Source organism: Macrobrachium nipponense, chromosome 5, assembly GCF_015104395.2.
Source record: "Macrobrachium nipponense isolate FS-2020 chromosome 5, ASM1510439v2, whole genome shotgun sequence".
In the NCBI taxonomy this organism is placed as follows: domain Eukaryota; kingdom Metazoa; phylum Arthropoda; class Malacostraca; order Decapoda; family Palaemonidae; genus Macrobrachium; species Macrobrachium nipponense.
Genome location: NC_061107.1, coordinates 100,167,383 through 100,177,382, shown reverse-complemented (window position 1 = coordinate 100,177,382; position 10,000 = coordinate 100,167,383).

Genomic DNA, 10,000 nt, shown 5'->3' with positions numbered 1-10,000 from the left:
GGGATGGTGTGATACGATGATGCATATTTAAGCGGGTCAATGTTCATTCTGTGTTTATGTGAGTTCACGAGGGCTTGTTCAAGGTCCCTTTGAAAACTGGCTATGACCAGTTGATTGAGGCGTTACCGAAGAGTTGTGAGTTCGTGTGTACGTGTGCGCCTCTTCCGTTCATAATGGCATCTTTAGCCAAATCTATGGGAGACTTACGGAGAGGTTTGTGCAACAAAGGCAGAGCCACGATGGCGTGTGCCAAAGAGTTTCCTTGAACAGAGTGTGTGATTTTCTAGGCTGCAATGGGTGAGTTGTCATACTTTAGCCAAAGGGAAGGCTTGTTTGATATCTTGTAAAGATGTTCCATTTTTTTACTTTGTCTTTTACAATTATGTGTGTGGACTCACTAGTGTGTTTTTCCTGTCTTTTAAACAGGCGGTTCTAGTGAGGGGACCGAGTGTTCTAGTGAAGGGGCCCGAGTGTACCTAGTGAGGGGGACTGTATTTTGGAGAAGAGATAATTGGTGTGACTAATTACTGATTGAGACATTTAAATACTGGGGGGGTTATCTGAGTGGTTTGTCTGTGAGACTTGAATTATTATGTTTCCATTGATGATCTTGTAAGAACTTGAATTTTTCAACTAATGCTTTACTTTGAATAAATATTATATTTTTTGTAACTCCGACTCTAATTTAATGACCTGATAGAATGGAGAGAGAGAGACAGAAAGACATGGGGGCTTTTACCAGTGATCGCTTTGAGAGAGAGAGGGAGGGGGGGAGAGATTGAGTGTGACCAGTTCGCCTTAACGCTCAGGTTTAACGCATACCAAAATGTTAAATACCTTTGCTGGTAATAGGTGTTAGCGGATAGGTAACATATATATATAGATAGATAGATAGGTAACTTCACTTAGAACAAATGTGTATTAAAAAGTGTCAAAAGCACATTCCGCTTTGAATATTAATATTGAAATATATGGAACGTGTGGGAAGAGCTGCTCTTGTGGCTAGGAAATGAATCTGTTCTCTGTGTCAGAAAATCCATTTAAAATATTTATAGAATTCCAATTTCAGTTTGAAAATTATATGAGTACAAGAACATATTTGCAGAAGGCCATTGGAGTGATACCAAGCCAACGTTCCAAACAAAAGCTAATCGTGATGGAAGCGTATTTAGATAATTTGTTATTCATAATACTTCCTGCTCATTTGACATAATAATGATTTCAAACAGCGAGAGAAATTTATGAATATTCAATTTGAAGTTTATTTATTACTGTATGACATATGAATCAGTGCAAGAGCAGGTATTTAATCCCTTTTTTCTCGCTGGTTGTCAGTGTCAATTCTCGTAATGGAATAATGCATTGCGTTACAGTTGACAGCGTTATAATTACTTCTGTAATGCTCCCACGTTGGTGGGAGTCAGTGGCGGAAATTATGTTTTTGCTTTTAAACCTGTGAATGCTGCATTATTGTGTGCAAAGTTAATGAAGTACTTCAGTTTCACCGAAATCCTTCCACCTTATTGCATTATGCATGAGAAATCTCAGCACATAGTGAAACTATGTGAAATAGTAATCTTTTTCGTTTATCTTATACAGATATATATATATATATGTATATATATATAGATATATATATAATATATATAGTAGTATAGATTATATATATATATATCTTTTATTTCCTTTCTGAGGTTTGATGAGAACACATTGCATTTTTTTTCAAATTTTACATCTTCTCTCTCTCTTGCTCTCTCTAAAAATCCTCTCTCTCTCTCTCTCTCTTCTCTCTCTCTCTCTCTCGCTCTCTCTCTCTCTCTCTCTCTCTCTCTCTCTCTCTCATGTTGATGTTTACTTTCCTATGGCTTTGTTTCAAAATCGTTGTCGTAATCGTTAGTTACTTTACAATTACTGAGCCACTGAAATGAGAGATGTCTGAGAGCAACTGTATTAATAATAATAATAATAATAATAATAATAATAATAATAATAATAAAATAATAATAATAATAATAATAATAATAAGATAATAACAATAATAATAATAACATTGATGATAATAATAATAAGAATAATAATAATAATAATAAATAATAATAATAATAATAATAATAATTCTTTTGAACGAAATTTGTCTCACAGAGGATATTATTTCCGAATAATAATTAATAATAATAATAATTAATAATAATAATAATTAATAATAATAATAATAATAATAATAATAATAAATTAGGTCTGTGGGACTGTCAGGTCTTGTCGTTTGCCTGACGCAAGCCAAGAAAACAAAGACAAGGAAAGGTAAAAAAAAAAAAGTTAGTGTTTAACCTCTAAGATAACTAACAAAAGCGCATTTTTAACGTTGAAAAACAAAATGAACGGAGAAAATTCCAAAGCTCGTGGTGACAGAAAAGAAACCTTGTTAGTCCCATAAATGTGACTCTCTACAGGATCAAATTGTCAGGAATGGAATGATGGGAAAAGTTCCTACATCCAGATTGTTATCTTTATGTGTGTGTGTGTCTTTGTCTGTGTATGTGTAGGCAGGTATGATTGCTTTTAATAATGAAATTGTGACTGCAATTATAGAAATTAATTCGTTCTTCATGGTTGATTGAACAATGATGAAACGGCCGTATGGCACCATTTGTAATATTAATCCTGTATCATAAGAACGTTTCCTCTCACAAAATTCAATGCATTTTAATCGAACCAAATTAATAGCAATACAATACATAATATACATATATATATATATACATATATATATATATATATACATATATATTTGTATGTATATGCAGCTATATATTAATATCTTTCACTAGTATCTAACAGTACACTATGAAGATAAAAAAGGCCAGCAAAACCAATATATAAGTTACAAGAGAATATTTCAGATACTACTGTATCCCTGGTAACTGGTAAAATATGGGCTCACTAGTGAGCAAGGATCCAGAATAATTATTATTATTTGAAATATTTGGTTAATTATATGGTGTCTTATATGCCTTTTAATATATATATGTATGTATATGGGGCTATGACCCCCTTTGAAATGGCCCCCCTCCAATTTCGGATTTTGGCTAAAGCCTATATGAGGGGAGGGGAGTAAATTGTAAAAAATCGTTAGCCCTAGTATTCATAGTCTGGGCGTATATAACGAACAAACAAACTTACAGAATTGCCTTTTATGTTATATATATATATATCTAATACTATTTAACTAATGTGTTAAGGTCATTCGAATTGATGAGAGACGAAGAGTGATCAATTGTTATTCGATAACATTCGGAAATTACTCAGGTACTCGTATCCACCTTACGAGTTTGCAATGAAAATGAAACTCTAAACAGAAAAGGAAAATTTTTCACGTACTTGACAACTGACGAGAAACAAAATAAAAAAAAAAGCTTTTCGAAAAAAAAGTTACCCGGTCTCTCTCTCTCTCTCTCTCTCTCTCTCTCTCTCTCTCTCTCTCTCTCTCTCCCTCTTGGCTCGTCGTCAACAAAGCGACAACCGAGCTCAGTTGCTAATCCTGACTCTCCCGCAACAAAGGAAAAGATTCGCGAGTGACTTTATCAGCGCTCGATTACAGTCGGGAAGTGATTTCCTAACTAAACTGTTCCTCTGGATGTCGTGGAAGAAGAGGCGGCGCCTTATTCGGGCGGGCAATCCATGACGATCGCCGAGAAACTTTGAAGGAATCCTTTGAATACAGCGCCGATGTATCTTTCTGGATGAATACGATCTGAAAGGCAAATGACTCCTGCAAGTGAGTGGTAATGGGAACGGCCATTTGCATTCAAATTGCTTGGAGAAAGATGCACTTTGTCCGGCAATGGGTTGGAGACTCGCTTGCCTAACGATCGCCTGGAATATCTCTCGGGAGAAAGGGGTTACCGAGAAAGGAGTTACCGAGAAAGGAGTTCCCGAGAAAGGCGTTCCCGAGGAGTTCCCAAGAAAGGAGTTACCGAGAAAGGAGTTACCGAGAAAAGAATTCCCTAGAAAGGAGTTACCGAGAAAGGAGTTCCCAAGAAAGGAGTTACCAAGAAACGAGTTACCAAGAAAAGGGGTTACCTAGAGAGAGGAGTTACCGAGAAGGGAGTTCCCAAGAAAAGAGTTACCGAGAAAGGAGTTAACGAGAAAGGAGTTACCTAGGAGGAGTTCACGAGAAAGAAGTTACCAAGAAAGGAGTTCCTGACAAACCTGTTGAAGAGAAGGGAGTTCCCGAGAAACGTGTTATCGAGAAAAGAGTTACTGAGAAAGGAGTTACCGAGAAAGGAGTTCTCAAGAAAGGAGTTACGGAGAAAGGAGTTACCGAGAAAGGAGTTCCCGAGAAAGAAGTTACCGAGAAATGTGTTACCGAGGAGTTCTCAAGAAAGGAGTCACTGAGAAAGGAGTTACCGAGAAAGGAGTTACCGAGAAAGGAGTTACTGAGAAAGGAGTTACCAAGAAAAGAATTCCCGAGAAATGAGTTACCGATAAAGGAGTTCCCAAGAAAGGAGTTACCAAGAAAGGAGTTACCGAGAAGGAGTTACCGAGGAGTTCCCGAGAAAGGAGTTACCAAGAAGGAGTTCCCAAGAAAGGAGTTCCCGAGAAAGGAGTTCCCAAGAAACGAGTTACCAAGAAAGGAGTTACCGAGAAAGGAGTTCCCGAGAAAGAAGTTACCGAGAAAGGTGCTACCGAGAAAGGAGTTCCCGAGAAAGGAGTTACCGAGAAAGGAGTTCCCAAGAAAGGAGCTACTGAGAAAGGAGTTACCGAGAAAAGAATTCCCGAGAAATGAGTTACCGATAAAGGAGTTCCCAAGAAAGGAGTCACCGAGAAAGGAGTTACCGAGAAGGAGTTACCGAGGAGTTCCCGAGAAAGGAGTTACCGAGAAGGAGTTCCCATGAAAGGAGTTCCCGAGAAAGGAGTTCCCGAGTGGAAAGTAGGATGAACGATTACTTCTATGTTAAACAGATAAAACGTATCTTTCCTTATCTTACTCGATTCCTTTGATACATTTTTTTTTATCATACTTGACCCCTTAAATCAGATCAGGAGGGCAAATTAAACTAAGACAGAAATGCAGCATTTTGAACGAAAAACGAAGAGTTACGGTATAATCAAATTAATATGTTATCCTCGCTTTTTTTAGATAAGATATAATAAAAACAAGAAAATAACGTTTGGGGCAACCCAAAAGCCTAGAAATATGACATCTTTTTATTGTCTAACACTAAATTGAAGTAAGGCATGATACTGCATATAATGAATATTGGCTATGATAGTAAGGTATTCATTTATTTTATTACCCAGTCATATGGAACACACTTACAATATCAATAACTCACTCATTGTACTTCGAGAGTATAGAACGCCAAATCAATAAAAAAAAAAAAAAAGAAAGCCGAGTTCGAAATTGCATTTGGACCCTCTTGCCCACCAACCAAAGAAAACAACTTCTCGAGATGTCATTCATGCTTGAAACACAAAATGAGAGAGAGAGAGAGAGAGAGAGAGGGAGTGAGAGAGAGAGAGAGAGAGTTCCAATCATTCCTCCGCTACTTTCATCTGACGGTACAGGCAGGCTAATGCATATTGGCACAACAGCTCCAGTCTTGTGACTGAAGGATGGCCTCATAAACCTGGTTTCATTTTTCAGAAATCGATGGATGAACGAAGATCTCTGTTAAACCAGCTTTTATTTCTAAAAGCTTTATTTTGTTTTTATTGTTCATCTACTGCTGGTACAAGCGAGTCGGCATAGAAGGTAAGGAAATCTTTAGCTTTTTTCTTACATCATCATTCATTTCTTACTATAAATAACATATACATATATATATATATATGTTATTATATATTATTAATTTGTATGTAATGTATTAATAGTATATATATATATATTATATATACTATTATATATATATATATAGATATATATATATATATATATATATATATATATATATATATATATATATATATATATATATATATATATATATATATATATATATATATATAGGGTAAGCAGGTACATCTGCAAGACTTTTGCATGCAGTCAGTAAAATGACATTTTTGTTTATTCTAGTAACGAGCCTTTTTCCTTTAAGGGTAGAGTGAGGAAAGGATACCCTACTGTTCATTTCGTAACAACGTTTTTTACTCGACCACGATCGTTGACTGAAAATTTACAGAGTAGGCAACGAATGGTCCTAAAGACGGCAGAGCCATTGAGAATTCAATTCCAGCCGGTGTTTTCTGCTAACGACACTCGCCAATGAGACGCAATTGGACTGAAGCTATAACAAGCATTCCAATTTGTCCCTCGATTCTCGGTACGCAATTTAGACTAAACCCATCGTTTGGGTTTGTGTGGTACTGCACAGCCATGACTCCTGATCGACAACTTTAATCAGGAGGGCTTCCTTATCCACAAGGTCTCAGGAGTTGCCATTGTACTGGCGTGCGCTGTTGGACTTCCTCACAAGTTCGTCTCTCTTATGTCATCGCCGTCAAAAGTTATGTCCAGGATGGTGTTGTTTGTTTCAGCACAAACTTTTTCTTCTTGTTCTTCTTCTTCATCTTGTTCTTCTTCTTCTTTTTGAAAATATTTCGGGTATAATCCTCTAACTAAAAAGAAAAGTGAAATGGTAGGATCAATTACTGCAAAACTTGAAAATATAACTAAATTATTGCTTACTTTTACTTTATTCATTTATGTTCTTGAAAATTCCGGTAATGTATGGTAGATAAAAAAAAGTCGAGTGTTCTCAGGAGAGTTCCATAAGAAAGTCTCAAGAGACAAGTTTTAAACTAAGATAATATCTTATTGTAGTTCACTAACTTGGTTTTGATTTTATGATTTGTGTATCGCAAAGATCTTTGAATACGACAATGAACGAAAGAGAGCCTTCTTGAAGAAATGGGATAGTATTTGAGCAACAGAAGTAAAATTAAACTTCATTTAACAGATGAGAAAAAATATAATATGAAAAGTTAAAAGATTAAGAGAATGTCATAAAACAACTGTTACAGAATAAATATTCATCTGCTTGTATAAAAAAAAAACTACAGATTTACAAGTAAATTCTCGGTAAGAACATCCTTCAAGCATCTACTAAAACCACAGAGACGAAGATCCTTCCGATAATGCATGTACTAGGAAATTAACTTGAGATCTCTCCTAATTTAACCTTTTCATTACAAATGCTGTTAGAAAAAGAATTCATGGATGTACAGAAGTATTTTTTATTTTTTTGGTATTAGGATAAAATATTCAATGGCACTTTTGTTTTGCCATGTTGTTCTGATACAACATGACAAATGATCTATATGGCTTAATGAACATTATACTCTGCAATGAAAATACACCTTTGGAACCAAATAGTGACCTGGATAGAGAATATTTCTCTAAAAATCACTTCCAATCACTTCATACAAAAATGGTTGTTTCACTGTGTTATCCGACAAAAACCAATAACTATTATTTACGTTTTTCCGCCAAGAGAATGGCGTACTGCCCCGTCATTTGACGAGGCTGTCGATTGATGAATCATTAAACCACTAAAAGCCACAAACTTAATTTAGTTAAGAGCTATAACGTAAGGAGCTTGTGCGTGAAGGTGTGGGTTTAGATACCCCATGGATGAGTACCGTTACCTTAAACGCTATAGACTAATTCATATGGGCTTTTCCGATCCGTTGCCCATTCGATGAATTAATAGATCTTGTTTGTACTTTCATTGGATATGTAGTCATTGCATGCGACCCAAAACTCATTTGCAGTTACTATTCAGGGCGGTGGAAGAATAAGGGATTAATGGACAGTTTCTCTGCATATTCAGTAAAAGAATACAGGTTCATTTATTCGTGTGTGTGTAGGTCATAAAGATAGAAGAGAGATAGACAGAGAACTAAAGGCAGGATATTTCAGACGTTACAAAGAACAAAAGCTGTAGAAGCGATATAAAACAAAAGAAAGTGTGGTGTACTTCCAAAAAACGAAAATGTAATCAAAACAAAAGAACGTATTGGAAGGACGCACAGTGTGAACAATGCTGTCATGTAAAGTGATTAAAAATGCACCCGCCTGTAATGTCACATCAAGAGCTGAAACCTCAACGTTGTGAAGAGAGAATCCTTTCTTCGGGATGAATTCAACGCTTTTTTTTTCTTTCTTTTTTTTTGCGTCACTGTTTCTAGTTACTTTTGCAGTTCGCTTTCCCCGGCGAAACTTCTCCATTAAAGGTATGTCCCTACTTTCAAAATACGTTAGAGGCAGGTCGTGGGGTGAGGGAAAAGCGGGGAGGGGGTTGTGGGCTGGGGAAGTGATTATTATTAACGAGAATGAAGCAAAACTCGGAATTGTTGACGGAGTAAACTTGATGAAATTGATGAGTCTCTTAGCAAGAGCGAAATGCTTACATATAGTTATGGGGTAATAATAAGAATATGGAATTCGACTTTGAGGTTGCGAATACAGCTCAACACTAGACATTATCTCCGCGAACCTGTTAATGTTAGTCGAGTAAACAGACTACTTTCATTCCGAGTGTTTGCGTATCCAGTCTATAAGAATCCAAGACCATTGCATAAACATGCATATATAACAGTCCACCGCTTATCATCAATATTAATAAAACAAGTTAATAAGCTATTTGCTTAGAAAACCATGAATCACACTAAGCGGCTTTTGAGTCACGTAGCTTCTCATATTCTCACAAGAAAAGACTCATCAGTTATATTCCCTGTTTCAGAGATTGTATCCACACGACAGGAAGCAATGTCTTGAATACATCGGTAAATTATCGCTTAGTTATCACAAACAGCAGATAAGTATGAAGCAATGATAAGAAAAAACAAATAAGTCATCCGCATGTATTCAACGTGTTTGTGATGTGTGGGCGACGGCAGACTTGTGTTTAAAACATGTTTTACTGCACCCATACTTTGTATCGATATTCTCAGCGTTTAGTTTGCCAGCTACAAGCTTCCTGTATGCGTATGCCGGACTTAATATTATCTTTCTAGTTCCTTGGCTTTAAGTATATTTTGATTCCACGTGCTTGGCATTCTGCTGTGGATGAAACCTCACTCGCATCTGCTCTGCTCTGCTCTGCATTGCTTTGATCTGCTCTGCTCTGCTCTGCTCTGCTCCGCTCTGCTCTGCTCTGCAATTTTTCATTGTCGTTAAGCATCACGAGGTATTTTTCGTTTATCCATTCCTGACTCTACAACATAAGTGATAACGATGACCATCTATTCTCTCTCTCTCTCTCAAACAAGTACACACATAAAATGATCAATGTAAAAACTCCAAGAGTTCAATAGACCAAACAAATGTAATTGATTGTCTAAACTGTAATCAAATTCCTAATCCTTTTTTCAAAACCTATGACGTATACGTTTATAATGCTCGAGAAATCCATGAAAAATAATTATCATAACGGAAACATTGCAACGCATGACTACCGAAAATTCATCAGATTTCTCCATTATCTTCTCCGTAGACATCTGACCTTCATTAAAGACCTTAGCCTAACACTTGGCAAGGTAATTCAGTGAATTAACGATTAATTATACAGTTGACAATTGGCAAATAAACGTAATTTGCGAGACTAATGAATACTGCAATATAAAATATTATGAATATAAAGATATGTATGTATATACATATATATATATATATATATATATATATATATATATATATATATATATATATATATATATATATACATATATATATATATATATATATATATATATATATATATATGTAAATGTCTTTTACTGTAATACAACAGTATAATATGAATATAAAAGGCCCATAAAACACTATTTGAATGTTGCAACTACATATTTCGGGCACTTCCTTCCTTTCCCCTGGTCACAGGTAAGATTTGGACATGATATGTTACAGGAGTATATACATACAAAGCTTATGAAGGCGTGGCAGTACGTCGCTGTTTGGAAACAGGTGACACCTTTGACCCAGGAAGGATGAAAATTG